Source organism: Myxocyprinus asiaticus, chromosome 4 (genome assembly GCF_019703515.2).
Source record: "Myxocyprinus asiaticus isolate MX2 ecotype Aquarium Trade chromosome 4, UBuf_Myxa_2, whole genome shotgun sequence".
NCBI classification, from domain to species: domain Eukaryota; kingdom Metazoa; phylum Chordata; class Actinopteri; order Cypriniformes; family Catostomidae; genus Myxocyprinus; species Myxocyprinus asiaticus.
In genome coordinates this window covers 12,058,547-12,076,426 of record NC_059347.1, presented here as the reverse complement: position 1 = coordinate 12,076,426, position 17,880 = coordinate 12,058,547, and the positions used below count along the sequence as shown (strand labels likewise).

The 17,880-nt window shown below is 36.6% G+C and overlaps 1 protein-coding gene across 3 annotated transcripts in view; it reads left to right on the top strand.

Annotated features, from left to right (window-relative positions):
* Window positions 1–17,880, top strand: part of LOC127433853 (phosphatidylinositol 3-kinase regulatory subunit alpha-like) — a 36,681-nt gene that overhangs the window by 4,453 nt on the left and 14,348 nt on the right. The window contains exon 1 of one of the 3 annotated variants that reach the window (XM_051686157.1): window positions 641–846. The exons of the other annotated variants lie outside the window; for them this stretch is intronic. The gene's annotated coding sequence lies outside the window, so the exon portion shown is untranslated. Of the gene's footprint in view, window positions 1–640; window positions 847–17,880 lie in introns of those variants that run through there. 3 annotated transcript variants of the gene reach the window in all.

Here is a 17,880-nt window from a genome sequence, read left to right as displayed (position 1 = left end):
CACTTGGCAGGTTTGGTTCGATTAAAACAAACTCTGGTGCGATTGTTCTGTTAGTGCGGTTCATTTGAACAAGTGTGAACGCTGCCATCTGAACCTTGGTGCGCACCAAACAAGCGGACCGAGACCACCTGAATAGTGGGTCTCGGTCCGCTTCCAAACGAACTCTGGTGCGGTTCGATTGATATATGAACACAACATGGACCAAAGACGTCTAAACGGACCAAAAACAGGAAGTAATTTGCCTAATACTGACCTCAAGCATACCTGGCTCTTCTCATCATAGGAGTTATGTTGCCCATTACAGTTCGGTACAGGCGTCGGAACCGCCGTCAGCCATCCTTGCAGCATATCTTCATTTGTGTGTGCAACGGAGGAATTCCTGGCGCTGTTTTGACTCCTTTACACATTTTATTAGCTCTTCGTTTGTTCTCAGCTGGTAAAAAATACCACCATATTTACAATATATAAATCTAACGAGCGCATTTCGCCCAGCAGCCAGCATTGTTTTGGATTTTCGACAAGTTCTGTCACAAAATATATGTCATAAAAGCTGTCCAATCAGTTTTTGACTTTTTCCTGATGTCTTTTGTTTCGTATCTTTAGGTTTGGTGTTAAAAATGCCAGTGTGAACGCTAAGCGAACCAGGACTAAATGTATCATTTTCTTTTTGGTCCAGACCAAGAGAACCGGACTACAAGTGTGAACACACCCTTAAAGACACCACCCAGTTTCCAATGCCCAGCCAGCATACAGCCTACATAATTTTTTCCTGTTTAATGCTGCATGTTTGTTTCAGGAATTTAGAAAGGAAAACACAGTTGTCATGGTGACAGATTTTTAAATCAGGTAGTGGAACATAGATCGTAAGCAAGATATGTCACTCAAAATATCATTGCAGTTCAGAGGCAGTATGACAAATCTGTGTGCCACTTCCTCGTTCTTTACGGTTTAATGGCAGAAATACATGAGCACAAACTTTTTTTTTTCTTTGACAGGAGCTATTTTTGTTTGGTGAAACCCAACTAACTTTTTCTTGGAGTTCAAAATTGCTTAAGAAGCATGAATGTGGCCAAAGTGCCACCATTTCCCTCTTTCGCTTCTGAATGGCTGGATGAATTTTCGTCCATGTTAACGAAAGGGTGAAAGGGTTAGTTTGGACAGTGGTTAAGACATAGAGTTTTGCTGAATGTAAAACAGGAGATCTGGAAGGCGGCCAGGGCTCAGGGGATTGTGCAACTCATGCTTCTGGTAGAAGGACGTGAAACCCTGTTCCCCCACCCGAGCATGAAACCCACATAAAACTCCAGATAAAATTCCATCTCTTAAACCCAACCGTTTTTGAATCTTGAATTAAGATAGTGAGTTGCAGTGTGTAATTTCTGCACCTGATAGCAGCACCAAATGGAATTCCAATCTGATTGTTTCAGGTCAACCAATAGCAGTGGAGTTTGGTCTGCTACTACCTGTATGTCTGAACAATAGAAGATGTGGGGAGTGTTTGGGAAACTTGTTTGAAAATGGAAATTTTATGCAATTTGGTGCCACTAGAAATTACACACAAATTGTTTGACCCAGAAATGACACTTTTTTTTTTTGCCGACTAGCCTACATGGAATAAAGTGACTGAAATCTGAAAGGCTGTTTTACGCTGGTACACTTTTAGGGATAAAAGACATAATAAAATATAATTAACCATAAACCAGCTGAGCTCGTTTTGGAAAGTTTTTTTCCCCCCATTTTTTGTTAATTAATAGATATAAAAAAAGTTTTGACAGATACTGGTTTTTAATGACCAATAAAATATTGATTATTTTTGTGTTTACATGTCCAATAACCAATATGCATAACTAATTTTTTAATTCTTATTTTATTTCTGCTTTTAGGCACATTAACAACTTAATCATTTATCACTAACCTCTGGTGAACTGCTTTACAAAACTAATCTTGCACACAGTCTACAAAGAACTCAATTAATATTTTAAATGTAAAGTCTTTTGTGTCCAACTTTATTGGTTAACTTGATATTAAAGCTGATGTAAATTCTGCACCACCAAACGGAATTGCAAAAATAAATAATGTTTTCAAAACAGCTTTCTGAATACGCCCCATCTGCCATTAGTCAAACTAAGAGATAGTCCCGCCCCCAACTCACAGCATTGGTTGAGTAACGTTGTTGGGATGGGTCTAAGCGAGTCGCTCAAAACAAACAGCTATTTTCAAAGCGCCACAGAAATACTTAAGTTTCCGAGAAAATGAACCTATGAATGGCTTACTTATAGTTGTCTCTGTATATTAAGCTGGGATAGGAGAAGGTATTTTAACGCAGAAAAAGTTACATACTTAAGCTTTAAAGAACCGATAACTGATTAAGTGGAAAAGTGTAAATATTGGTTAAAAATATCCGCCAAACCGATTATCGATCTATCTCTAATAGGACTGAAATGATTAGTCGACGTTATCAACAACGTTGACAATATAAAATTGTCGACAAAAATTTCCATTGTCAAATAGTCATTTGATGTAATTTAACGTAACCTGAGATCAGATTAAACTCTAATGATGACGCGCAAGAGCAGCACTGCAGTTCGCGCCTGACTGAGGAGAGGAAGAAAACACAGCTTGCAGTCCAGATGCACTCTAAACTTTCCAAACAGCTTCAGGTGATGAAGATTTCAAAGTATGAAGGAATTATAATGCAAAAATACAAAATAAGTAAATACAGAAGCACTCTCGTTGTGGAATATGTGGAGCTGCCGCTCCACCGAAGCAAAACTTGTGTTCGAGCATCTTTAAAGGAAACACCTCAGCCTTACCTTTTTAATGCATCTTTTATTAAAGTTCAAATAATAAGGGAGCAGGTCATGTAAATAACTATAAACTCCGAAACTGGCATTTCTCTGTGCGGTCAGCGCCTCTTCAATGAGTTGCACGAATGTCCCGATCTAAGGGGGAGAGATTGAAACTGCACCCGGCTGATGCACACTCTTGTCACGGGGATGCTCATCCCTCGAGCGCGCATGCTTAATGCAGCTAGATTATAACGTGATGACTCGTGATTTATTGAATCATAATACATGTGTGTTGCAGTGTGTATCTTATCGTGAAGAAAATTGGCAAGATGCAGCTTTATTAATAAGAGAGAGTTTGTTTTTTTGTGAGTTAAAGATGGTTTGAAGTGAACAGAAGGGTGATAGAGGGTAGTCTTCACCCCATTATACACTGCAACAAAATATGTTTTTGATTTGGCTTGTTTTCCATTATAAATATCTAAAACTCCTTTAAAACAACATACATTTGCTTTAGCAGATATACTGCAGAAGAAAAAATTGTTATCTGAGAATGTTGAATATAATATTAAAAATACAAATATTTTAAAATATCTAAAAATCCTTTAAAAAAAAAGATGCATTCACCTGAGAAGCAGCATATAAGATATTTAGACTTGCTTTTAGAGAATAGATCTTGAAAATAAGGGTATTTTGTCTTTACTGCACTCGCAGAAGTATAACGAAGTGAAAAAATACACTTACATACAAAATGCACTTATATTTAAGATACATTCTCTTAAAGCAAGTCTAAATATCTTATGTTGCTTCTCAAGTAAATGTATCTTGTTTTAAGGATTTTTTGACAATTTTAAATAGAAAACAAGAAAATAACACGATAACAATAGGAACGTCTTTACTGAATTAAACTTAATGGTATTTAAAACTTAAAAGTATTTTTTTTTCTTTAATTCAGTGAATGTCATTTAGAGGTATTTTTAAAAGATGATTTTGTCCTCTTTATTGTTAGTAAGCACGTTTAATACAACCTTTTAAGCTGAATAATCGGTTAAGAGCCAATGATTAATCGTTGCAATAATCAACAGAATAGTCGAATAACCGTTCTAATAATCATTAGATTAATCGATTATCAAAATAATCGTTAGTTGCAGCCCTAATCTCTAATTTCTAGCAACATACGGAAATGGCACTAACAGCATACAGGAAAATGGTGTTCCGCTAAGACAAGCCAATTGAGCAGCAGCTTTTTAAGGTTATAAAAGTGATTGAAAATAGTGAAGAAAATAGTTCTTCTGGTTTTTTAATTAGGGGTCTTCTCTGCTGCGTTAATGTTAATGTTGTCTCGTGTAGCCAGACCTTTTGACTATCGGCATGAAGTCTGATACACATTGTCGCTCATTCTGGCCACATTTTTATTCAATTTCTTTTGGGGCTTAGGAATAGGCAAACACTTAATTGGATATAACACAGTAGGTTTATACGCATAATTATAATCAAGCGACAGCATAGTCGAGTTAGAGTCTTATGTCTAAGTATATATGACACAATGTCTAAAGGAAAGACGTCAGCTGGAAAATGTGTTAAATACCGCTGTGTGTCAACACTTTCAGAACAAGCACACAATGCCGAAGCCAGTGGTGGTCCAATTAACATAGGCTGGATGAAGCTGAGCTACAATTGCATTATCTAGGTTTGTAATCCGATTTCACAAAAATCGGACCGCATGTAAGCATACAGTCTAAGAGTAAAGTAGAATACACAGGTTTGCTCAAAGATTTCTTGTTTACATGCTGCTGCTTACTTGTGTTTCAAACAAGATTTCTATCAAAGATTTGACTGCACAAACCTTGCACAATTCAGCGGTACATCATAAACATCTTTGCAGACCCCCAGAAACTGCGATTTTTGAAAGCTATTTTTGTATTCATTTTTTATATTCAGTATGCATTAGTTGGTTTCGTAAGGTTGAGAGACTACTGCCTATACTGTTAAACGGTAGGACAGAAATCAGTTTGAATGTAGGGTGTGTGTAAGGCAGAGAGAGGGTCAGGGGCCTGCAGTGCTGCTGGGGCCCAGGGTTTCACTTCTTATTGCGTCACTGTGTTTGAGATTTGTTACCCACCAGTGAAGGATCTTGCAGATCTTTTTCTTGCTTTCTCTCTCTCTTTCTCTCCCCTCCTCCACCGCACTGTTCTCCTCCCTCTCTCTCTGATTTCTTCAGCTCTCTCTTTGAATTTTTGGATAATTCTTCTTGGGTCGGGCCTGAAGGAGAACGAGGGGGAGTGTTTGACATGGGGCCTCTTGTACACTCTCCTCTCTCTCTCTTTGAGCCGCAGGGGCTCACTTCAGAGAACAGCAGATGTGGAATTCCAGTCCGTTCCGGCTCCCAGGCTTTTTTTTTTTTTTTTTAAATGCTAGTGTGCTCCTTTCTCTGGGCCTCTGGAGTGAGAGGATCTGTATGTGCCCAGCCCATCTTTGTGCTCCCTTCTCTTTCTCGTTTTATTTTTAACTCATTCTTACTGAAGCTTTCAACCTGGGAAGGGCTTGAGTACTCAGAAGTGACAGCAATGATCGATCATGAAAACACAATTGCATGCATTTTTATTCATTTTTTTTTTTCTTCAAAAATGTTTCCCACCAATTGGCATACAGTAACAGCTATGGGGTTATTTACTCTTGGTCACTTCATGTGTTTTTGCTGATTGGATTTCTACCTGATCATGAAAAGACCCAAGTGTCAGTGCCCTCTCAGACAGATACGAGACTGATGCATCTGGCTGTTCAAGCCACATATGTAAACTTTACTTCACCCAAACAGTGCTATGTCAGCATATGAAAAATGCATAATATAACAGAAGTAACCAAGTATTTGCATAGGGCCTGCATTGCACAATAAATAATACATATTCTTCCTACGACATGCCCTTAGGGACACGTGCAAAATCATGGTCTGGCATAAGCATTATCATGGAAATTAACTTTATTTGCATGTAGCGTGGGAGTTGAAGGTCGGATTTATATTTGGCAGAGACACATTGATGTGGCCAAGTGTAAATGGAATGTGCTTATCTAACCTGATAGCAATCCGATCAGTAAAAACACATGAAATGACCAAGATTAAATACCCCCTATATGAGCCTAAAAGAGTTTTGTTTTATTTTGTGATTATTGCATCATTTTCAGCTGTACCATGCAGTTCAATTCATCAGACAGCAATTTGCGACTTTCTGTTCTGGACTGAATGAAACAAAATGCAGGGGTCTTGAGACACGTTTTAAAGAGTGTTGTTTTTTTTTTTGTTTTTTTTTTACAACTTTGTTTTTTCATGCTGCGTTTTAAAAATTAACCATATTATAAAACCCTCAAGTGCTTAAGCGGTCGTTGTTGACTTCAATAAATGTCTTCTTCAGTACACAAAATGCTCATGCAAACTTTCAACTGAAATCTGGGTCCACATATTTTACTGCATAGTTTTTTCTTCACTTCAGGCCCAAGTGTCTGCATGCTCTGTGTGAATCAAAAGGGGTAAAGAGATCTTTTACGGCATTAACTTCTGTACTGACATTAGAGTTCCTCTTTATCCACAAACACTGTTTTGTTTTATTGCATGGAGAATGGCTTTCCGCTGATTAACATATTTTGATACTTCCCAACATGTTTAAGGTATGATTTCACATGGAACTTTGCGAGTGCTTCATGGTTGACCGTGATCATCGACCGTGAGTATCATGTTAATCTGTGTTGCTTTGTGTAGAATGCATGCACAGATCTTTGGTACACATTATCACAAAAACTCAAGGGTTTAGCTAGAATAACTAGCCCCCCCCCCCCCCCCCCCCCGTCCTGCCGTGCTTTTACTCATTTTAAAACTATTTTGAACAGCATTTAGATAATGCTGCTGTTTGATCATTTTGATAAGCATTTTGATCATATTGATAATTTTGTAAATGTAGGTCTTATATCTCATATGAACTGAGAGACTACATTGAAAATTTCAACTTTTTAAAATAAAATGACCAGTCACATCACCTCAAATATACACTTACCCTTCATATAGGCTACATTTTAACCTAAAATCTCAATGTTTATTTAACAAAAAGTCCAAGGACTCTTTATGCGTCAGCTATCCATTTGCATGCTTTAGATAACATTATAGCAGTAAAGCCACAATATTCTCCGTTCCAGTATTCTGGCATTCTAGAGATCCTGTGCTTCCACGGATGATTAAAATAGATGTGAACCAGACCTTTTGCATTGTTGGCCAGAAGCTGGTTACTACATACTAGGCCTCTCGCGATTATTAAATAACTGTCTGACCGTGGTTATTTGAGATAACCGCGATTATTGGGCATTCAAATTCCAATCACATTTTAATGCACAAATAAGGGAATTTTAAGCGAATGCCATGAATGCTGTGTTTGTGTGTCATTCAGTTGAACTCCGAGTTTGAGCGTCACTGAGTCGCACCGCGGAGGTCAACCAGCTCCTGTCTGGAAGAGCGCGTGATGCACTCTAATGCGCGCCCTATCAGCAGACTCGCACCAAACTCACTTTAAATGATCATGTAATGGCAAATGTTCCTGGTTCATACACTCAGTGACACAGAGGAGGAGACAGGCACTTATGGGGCTTTTCCACTGCACGGTACGTCTCGACTCGACTCTGCTCCCTTTTTGGGGATTTTCCATTTGGGGGATAGTACCTGGTACCTAGTACTTTTTTTAGTACCACCTCGGTCGTGGTTCCAAGCGAGCTGAGCCGATACCAAATGTGACGTCAAAACCCTGCAGATCACTGATTGGTCAGAGAGAATCTATAAGCTAGATGGCAGGTTAGCTTACCCTCGTGCGTCATCTTTGAGCTAACACAGTGATGTCCTCATCTGTGCATTGATGTATGATTTCCCAAACTGTCCTGTGTTTTACTGCCATCAGCCTCTTTTGAAACAAAGTTTGTTGTCTTGCTGTGAAAAACAGCCACATGCCGAGAATCAAGAACACCATTCCTTCGATATCCTCCATTGCTCCTTTGTTGTGTGTTTGTGTCGCGTTTAAGATGATGTCACGGCAGTAGTGGCGGCGCAACTATGATTCCACTGCACTAAACTGCAGTGGAATAGCAAGCTCAGAAAAGCAAGAGTCGAGTCGAACCGTAACGTGCAGTGGAAAAGTGCCATTATTCTTATTTCTCTGGAGTGATGAAATAATGAAACGAAATCTCGAAGGTTTTTCTTCATGACAAATAAGGACTTGTGGGTTTAATCAGAACATTAAAATAATGTGTGAAAGTGAAGAAATTAGGAAATGTTTTACTATTGCATAATATAATATAAATATAATAAAATATGTAGAAAAATTATATTTATATATATAATATATATATATAAAAAATATCTGAGTTCAAAAAACAAGTGTAAATGTAAAATTGTCTAAAACTAAATTGACCAAAAAGAGACGTATTTTAAGTATTTTGAAATATTTTGATATTTAAATAGGAAAATACCTTTCCTTTAGTGTAGTCCATGCAAAAGGGAGTTATTCTCTCCCACAGACAACACTGTTCAAGAACTACAAGAAACGGCTGTATTGTAGTCCAGCCATTTCTCCCGTAAAGTATCTACGTCACTATGTAACACATCTGCATAATGCCCGCCTATGGGCTACTAAAATGACTTCTTACGGTGTATGAAGCACACATGCAGAAAAAAAGCACACCTTAAAAAATATGACAATTTATGACAATTAATCATGAAAGCCCTTAATGAGACAATTAATCGTCACAGCCCTAAAACAGACAATTAATCATCATAATCTCAATTATTTGTTTGACAGTTAATCGTCAGCCAAATTTCATAATCGTGACAGCCCTACTACATACAGTACAAGTCTGTGCAAGGCGTGCATTCCTCTTATTTCATGAGATATGGCAGACTTCTGGCATTTGGAGAGGTGATGCTGTCTTGGCGATTTTATCTATAGGGAAAAGCTGTTTATCATCTATTGTTTTTTTACTTTTATTTTTTTTACTTAATCTCAATCTCACAGAGATGCAGGTTCGTTGTAGTTGTGCTGTTCATGTCATTTATTTCAAGAATGCAGCCGATCATAAATGAAGTACAAAAGTCATCAAATGAAAAGGGGTCCTTTTAGGTGAGAGCTCATTTTTAAAACTGTAAAAGATGTGGTAGCTGTGGCAGTTAACTGAAAGTTTGCGAACTGGTGGGGGGAAGGCATTGCTTGCGTTTAAGTTAATATGTCTCACTCCATTTGTGGGCCTCTTCAGCACTTGAACGAACATCTGCTGCATGGAGCAGCTTTCTGAGGGAGAATTGTTGCTTGGTTTCATAAAGAATGTGCACTTTCCCTTTATCGAGCAGTAAGGAACCCCTCTGTTCACATTTACCAAAAAGTACTGTGGTTAAGCTGTCACAATTATGAAATTAGGCTGACGATTAATTGCCGATTAAATAAAGATTTTTAGAATATCTCAGCTCTGTAGGTCCTCACAATGCAAGTGAATGGGTGCCAAAATTTTGAAGCTCCAAAATCCAAATAAAGGTAACATAAAAGTACTCTGGGGGTTAAATTCATGTCTTCTGAAGTTATATGATATGTGTGGGTGAGAAAGAGATCAATATTTAAGTCCTTTTTCCTTCACTTTCACTTTCTCCTATTTTGTGTGATTCTGGGCAGGGACGAGAATTTATGATAAAAAAAATGACTTAAATATTGATCTGTTGCTCACCCACACCTATCATATCGCTTCTGAACACATGGATTAATTTTATGCTCCCTTTATGTGGATTTTGGAGCTTCAACATTTTGGCAACCATTGACTTGCATTGTGAGGACCTACAGAGCTGAAATATTTTTCTAAAAAATCTTAATTTGTGTTCAGCAGAAGAAAGAAATTATACACACCTGGGATGCCAGGAGGGTGAGTAAATCATAAGAATTTCTGGGTGAACTATCCCTTTAATTGTCATATAAACTGTAATATTTCTTAAGGTGCATGTGTGCTTTATACACCTTAAGAAGTAGTTTTTACATATTTAACTTCAAATATATAATCAAATAATAAAATGGGTATATATGATTTCCTTGTAAGTCTTTAAAAATTATGAATGACATAAAAAAAACTGAATATAAAAATATTTCAAAATATTTTAAATATGTCTCCCTTTTTGGTCAATTTTAGTTTTGTTCAGTTTGTATGTTTTTTTTTTTTTGTTTGAATAAAAAGTTTAATATAATTTGTATATGTTTTTTTAATATATTTATATTATATAATATTATATTAGTGTAACATATTTCTATTCTAAAAAAAAAACAAAAAACCGACGAACACCGGTATTACCGCTGGTTGAACGCTAGGTGGTACTATGGGGTAATTTTCGTTAAGCAGGGTTAGGGTTAACCCTACACAATAAAGCAAGACACCATGATTTCAAACTTTGAATTTTTTTTTTATTTTAACTAAAAATTCAAATGAAACTGGAAAAAAATTAAGTGCAGTTAAAATGTGAGTTGTTCAGCTTTTTAAAGATGGCTTTACAACAGTTGTCAACATCTCTCTGGCAAAGAACCTACTTCATCTGTGCATTCTCTACCGGTCGGGTATTTTGTTATCTGGGAAAATACATCATGTGTGTGAATACATTTGTTTTGTTCCCTCCTTCACGATATATATATATATATATATCTCGCAATATCCAATTACATCGGCAACTCCTGCGTCCACTATTCTTGTGTATTCTTGAATATTCTTGCTTTAGTGATTTTGCATTGAAAATGTATTTAAAAAACAAAAAACTTAAATCAAATACATTTCTATCTGAAATGAATGTTTCATGGTACAGCCACTTTTTTTTTTTTTTTTTGTAAATGCAGTTTCTTTCAGCAGTAAAAACATGTGTCATTCTCATGCAGGGTAACTGCCCTCATTAGCTCATGGTGGTTCTAGATGAGGCAGGACTGCTTTGTGGCCATGGGTGTAATGGGGCCAGTTCTGTCGGCTCAGCCCTGAACAGTCTGTGCCCGGTGGACATATTTAGCATCATGACGATTCCGTACAATCGTCTCTAAATGAAGATTGCAGTAGGCGGTGTAAAAGTGCTCTAGCAAAAGGGTTATGCAGAACTGATTCAAATGACTGCATTTGCAAGGGCTCGGAACATGCATTCCACACCAGCGAATAAAATGGTGTGTTGTCTAAAACCCAGACAAGGCAAGAAAAACTCTTGGATAAAGTGCTGTGGTTGCATAACAGTCAGTAGAGATAATATCTATTAAAGTCTTCTGGGTTAAAAGTGCATTGAAATCCTGTAATGTTACCAAACCTGGGATAAAATCTTAAGTAGGTTTCATTAGTGGGTTGGGGTATGATTTGCATTGGTTACAAGAATTAGACCCATTGTTTGGCATTTTACATGGTCTTTTTAGCTGTTTATTGTATTATAAATTTGGCTAAATGTTTATTAAAAATTTGGTTAGATCGTGCTATTTTTGACAGAGTTTTCAATTAAAGCAATAGTTTACCCAAAAATGGAAATTTTAAACCTCAAGGGTCTTCTTGGAGTTGTCTGCTATAATAAAAACCACAGGATTTTAAAGTTAAGAAATTACGACTGCGAAATATCGACTATTAGTATTGGAAAACGAAACTCTTATATTTATTACGATATCATTAACAGTATTGTTATTATTATTGTTGTTGTTATTACAAACTTATTAAGAATTTTTTTTTTTAATTATTGCTGTGATTGTCGGCCGATACAGAGAGTAACAAAGAAAAAGTGGAATTGTACATTTCCTAGTTTGAAAGAACACAAGGGTGTGTAAATTGACAGATTTCATTTTTGGGGTGAACTGTCCCTTTTATTTACATAATAAGGGATATAATTGTTTTTGGTGCTATTTAATGGAGCCTAAATTTGATGCTTTCATGGAAATTAAGGTCTTGTGTTTATGTAAGATAAGTGCAGTTTTTAAGGCCTGTTTGGGGAAAAAACATGCAGTCAAAAGTTGCGTTGAGTATGATTGATTTTAACTTAGGGCACACCATAGTTTTGCACGCAAGCATATTCGAGTGATTTAGAAATGCTTTGCGAATCAGTTTGTTGCGGATCATCCTGTGTGGATAAAGTGCTATGGTTGCGTAACAGTCAGTAAAGATCATACCTATTAAAGCCCTATGGGTCAGAAGTGCATTGGAATCCTATAGTGTGACCATCAGTAACATGCAAAACCTGAAAATAAAAACCTCACACTCGAAAACTTGAAAAGGTTGGGCTTCAATAGAGGTTTGAAATTTGATTTGGAGTGCATTAGTGATGGTAACACAGCAAAAGCTGGTGTTTATTGGGCTGTGCGTGCGAGCTTGTACATGTGCTCTTCATTACTGATCGCCTCCAGAGACTCAGGGCTGAATTGGCAAATCTTCTTACTGATGGCCAAGTATGTCTGCTGAGTGGATTAGCAACACGTTGCAAGAGGTGGAGCAGGCTCAGCAGGAAAAATATGTATAAAGGGATAACTGAAAGTTAGTAATTACCCCCATCCCCCTTTCACCATTGGTCTGGGTATTGATTGTGCGACATTTGTATAGGATGAACATTTCAAACTGAGCTGATTTGTCTTTGCATTTTAACAATGATGATAGATGCAAACTCATGGGAGAAAACACAGCAGTGAAAGGGCTGGTTTATCATCCACTCTATTACAGTTGGGAAGTCTGATTCATTTTAGTGAATTTGTTTTATCTGACCAGTGTTTTTCTGTGTATTGATAAAAATTTTTTTTTTTTTTTTTAAATGTTACTCAAGTGTTTCTAAAGTCCCTGCTTGGCATTTTATGTTCTATATATATATATATATATATATATATATATATATATATATATATATATATATATATATTTAAATATTAAATGCAAATTTACATTTGAAACTAAAAACAACCTAATACATAACTTAATCAAAAACATTGTGATAAACAATTAATATTATTTATTAAAAAAAGATGACATTAAATGCCACACGGAAATTTTTGGGAACACTTATGATTGTTGTCCCTCTAATTGTTGATTTCAGATAAATACTGTTTTTAAGGCCTTTTTGAATAAAATATTGTCATATACTGTATAAATTATGATTCTTACATAATGTGTATGCACCTTAAATTGTACTCGCAAGAAAAGTTCTCCTATACAGTCGTGATTGTTTTGTGAATTGGTTCGATAATATCATTAAAGAATCCTCTCAAAAGAATGATTATTTATTAATTTGACAAGTCTGCAGAACTGATCCAGTTTATGCGACTATAATGTAGTATAAAATCTAATAAAAGACCAGTAGATGATATTGTTATTTCCAGGGAACCATCCTCTGCTTCTGACTGCAGTGGGGCTCGATGGTGTTGACTGATACAGTAGATGTAATATTGATTTACTTGTCAGTGAATGAGCACAGAGCAGCTAAACCCTGTGTGCAAACTAAACCATACAAACTCAACATGTTAAAAGGAATTAAAGGGATTTTAACTTCAGGATTTTGAGATTATGACAAAATTAAGTTCTTGGAGGGAAAAAAGCAATTGGAAAATTGCATTTTTATGTAATATCGCAGTAAATTAATTCTATTGAATTTAATTGTATTTCAAAATGCAATAATACTTTAAAGGAATAGTTACTAGTTACTAATTTGACTGTCGTTTAAACGGAAGTTTTGTAACCGACTAGTCAACCAGTCTAAAAGTAAGAAACGCCCAGAAGACAGTCAGAAAGCTTTGTGTGTGTGTATATATGATCCATTTGAAATACTTTATCTATGAATCAAACAGTCAAATCCCATAATTAATGCAGCTAAAAATAGGCCATAAATGTGCAGTGCGTTTGCCTTGCGTTATGATCATTTAACATTTAGGCGGTCTTAAAAAAACAAGCATACACTCAGCATTAGCCAATATAGGCATATTTATTAAAATCAACTGGATCAGTGCAGGACCAATAAGTACAAATAATCAATAGCCTATTATTAACAGAATTCTTCAAATAACATACTAGCCAACATATTACGTCAACATATGTCAAAAACAATTAAGAGGTGACCGCTATTCTGTTAAGAATGTTAACAGTCAAGGAATAGCATAAAATCAGCCTTTGAAAAACTTAATTCATTTAGGCTATATTGTCCAAAAAAAGACAACCATTCTCAGAATAAAAATGTATATGCATTGTATATTAAACAATTTCATAGTGAATTTATTAGCACTTCGTTGAAACTATGTGAAGAACTAACTGTAAAAAAATCATGTGGAACTGATATTCATATCCACATGGGATTTTTAAAGTCAATAAATGAATTATTTTGTAGAAAATGTTATAAATGTTTTTCAAATATTTGTGAAACCAAATTGGACTCAAAGATTACATTTGTACGAACTTGACACATGTTCAACTAGACTCTGTTGTTAACGATACTCTATCTTCTCCATGGTCTCTTTCATATTCGCGAGCATGTTCTGATGCGCCAGCTCCAACCTTGACGTCATCATTTTCCGCCATGGTATTGTGTATTCAGGTTCGATGAAGTCCATAAATTTTTGGAAGCCTTTTCCCTCAACAAAACTGAGTGGTAGCATGTCTCTTGCTGTCATCTCTGAGATAAGCTAAGTTATTTTTTCAGAGCGGCCGGGATCACAGCGGCGATGAGTTGAAATGAATGACGCGATGGGCATTTGCTTGCTTCGGCTAGTCTCTCCTATGCTAACACCTACGTGTCTGTGCTGAATATGGTTATGCATGGCTCCAGTGGAATTAATATATGCCAGTTTGACATGACATAGCTTACATAAAACCTTTCAGTTTTCTTCTAAGTCAGAATACTCCCACTCCTTGCTCGTCTTTCGAGTGGTCATTTCTGAGCCCGCCGTGATCTGACACGAAGAAAATGCATGCGAGATCTGAGGTAAAATAAAAAGATTTCGTTTCCGCTCCAGATACACTTTTAAAAATAATGTATTCTTTTTATCAAACATTTTAAGTTCACACTCAAGTTCAGTTAAACAAGCACCATTTAAGCACAATGAGCAACATTTTTTGTGTATACAGCACTTACTGTTGAAAACTTTGTTTTAAATCCAGCATGTGAACGTGACATCTCCTCAGCTCCCGATGCATTGTGGGATAGGAACGTGTTCAACCGATCCACACTTCGGATTCCCGCCGGAAGTAGTAGGTCATCCAGGCATTTCTGGCTTACTGTCTTATGAATACTATGAACTTGGACATGCTACTCCCCTGGCATACTGTTTTTGGCATACTATAGAGTAGGGAAGTATGGATATTCGGACGCAGGGTCTGTGCCCTCTGTGCTCCCTAGCTCCCTATGTCGTGAATCAGTATATCATGAACGTGAATTCGGTCACCGGCAAGGGTGTTCATCCACTGAACATTGGGACATTTATGACTCAATCACCTGTGACATGTTAACGAGATTGCGCATTGAAACGCAGCTGTTATTAATCAACAAAATCGCTGTATAAATGACGCTATCGTTCATTTCCGTTGAAGATATTCAAACGTACAGTGTTATTTTGAAAGATAAATAACATTAAATAAAGAAATCAAAATATAAAGGAGTGTATTTTTAAACCTTTTAACAACTCAAATATTTTAAAGATTGTTTCCCTTTCATGGTAATTATGAATGAATGATGACAACAACATCTCTTTTTAAGAGAAAATAGGCTAATGCTTGGACTTCATAGTTTTTACACTTCTAACAACTTAAGAGACTTCAGAAGACATGGCGACGTTTCCGGTAAGGGAACATAGTGAACAACAATGCTCCCTGGATTTTACAGTGCATTGTGGGATTTTTTTGTTTTTTGTTTTTGTTAGCAAAGGTTTAAGTGCACTGGAAGAATTTTGGCCGACTCAGTGATCAGTGCCCTGACTACTGAACTAGGGACGCACCCCTAGTAAACGCACGTTTGAGATGCACCCAAATTTAAGTGCAGCCTGACTGAGCAGGGAGGAGAATTTCTTGCAAAAAAGTACTTAAATATTGATCTGTTCCTCACCCACACCTATCATATTATTTCTGGAGACATTGATTTAACCACTTGAGTCGTAAGGATTACTTTTATGCTGACTTGTGTGATTTTTGGAGCTTCAAAATTTTGGCACCCATTTACTTGCATTGTATGGGCCAAAAGAGCTGAGAAATACTTCTAAAAATCTTAATTTGTGTTCTGCTGAAGAAAGAAAGTCACAGACATCTGGGATGGCATAGGGGTGAGTAAATGATGAGAGAATTTTTATTTTTGGGTGAACTTTTCCTTTTAAGGGTTATTCTGAGAATCAGAATTAAAATTGTAAAGACTGAAAACATAGTCCATCCGGGTTATTGCATTACTTCCATGTAACCCTGGATTAGTGATCTCGGATATATTAGGCTATGTTTGCCTTTATTGTTTGTTGTGTGTTATCTGAGGTCAGGCATTTTCAAAATAGCCCAAACTCTCTTTATGCATAGACTCATTACAATATTTGTCTGTTGAAAAGTGACTTCTTTGGAAAATAATTTCTTCTGTTGTTAAGGGCTGTTAAACTGTTAACCAATATGGGGCAACCCACTGAATTCCTTTTATATATTATTGGTAATACAGTATTAGTATTGCATGTTACTGACGTTTTAATGTATAAAATTGATTAGATGAACATGATCTATAGGTCATATGGCCTTATTTAATAATGCTCCATGTCTCTGGATACCCTTAAGGAAACAATAAAGTGTGTCATAATATGTTCATAAAAAAAATAAAAATAAAATAATAATAATAAAACAAATGTTTTACGCAGTTAGGCCTATATGTAGTATATACAGGTACATGTAACATATGCAGTATATGTACAATAAACCATACAAATTTACACAGAAACCTGAGCAGTCTGATGACTCAAATGGAAACACTGCTCACTTCTGCACCTTGATGATTGATAGCATTCAAACTGGTTCCTGAAAAACAGGCTTTAAGGACTTCTGTAAAGATACATACCCTATATTGATCCCTTGAGGCAATGTGGTATACGCTTAGAGGTACACTTAAATTGGCATTTCAAAGAAGGACTGATCAGGAAGTGGAAATGCTGGATACATGAGTAGACCCTTAAAATTAACTGCTGGTAGAGACATCTTTAGCACTATATGTATCTTAGTCTACAGTCAGACATGCAGAGGTTGTGCCACAAAACCCAAGCCGCTGTGCTCCCTTCCTTAACCATTTGGTTTCTTTCCTTGCATCCTTTAAGATAGAAATGACAGGACCGCCACTCATTCATGCACTATGCCTGTTAAGACTTGCAGCGTACCCCCTCTTTCTCTTCCCTGAGTTGCTACAGCAACCAGAATCTGCAGCCCCTCTTATTGGCTGTTTGATTCTGAGCTGGGCTGCTCTTTGCCTGTTTTCTTTGTTTAATTTGCTTGCAGAGTATGTGGAGCATTCTAATCAATTTTCCATCACCAACGCAGCAAATGTTTACCCTTTACCCGTAAAGTCTTACAGCACTTGGACTTGACCATTAATGCATCTTTAATTGTTTCCATGGCCCGGCTGATTGTGTGATCTCACAGTCACACAGCTTGGATAAATTAAGCCTAGTAGTTGGAAACAGAGGACGTTTTATGTAGAGCTTTCTAGAGCATTGTGCTCAATAACATTCAACAACTAATATCCAGCTATTGATACTCTCATTGTGTCAACAAGCACGTCACAAGAGGATACTATCATGTGAGATCATGGCAAGGATTGCACAGCAGTGCATTCTTGCTGGATTGTCCTGTTGTTAGTTAATTTTTTAAAACCCCTTACCTTAAGTATTACATTTTGGCGTGTAACTCATCCCGCGCTGTTTGTAATGAATAAAAAAGATACCTCAAATCAAGCAGCTTGTTGAGGAGGGGTATGCTGTTACTTACCTAAGCAATCAGACTTACAGTTATGATTTCAGATTTGCAGTTTTTGGTGGATGATTGTAACCATAAAAAAATATCCCATAGACTAGGGCTGAACGGTTTGGACAAAAATTCATAT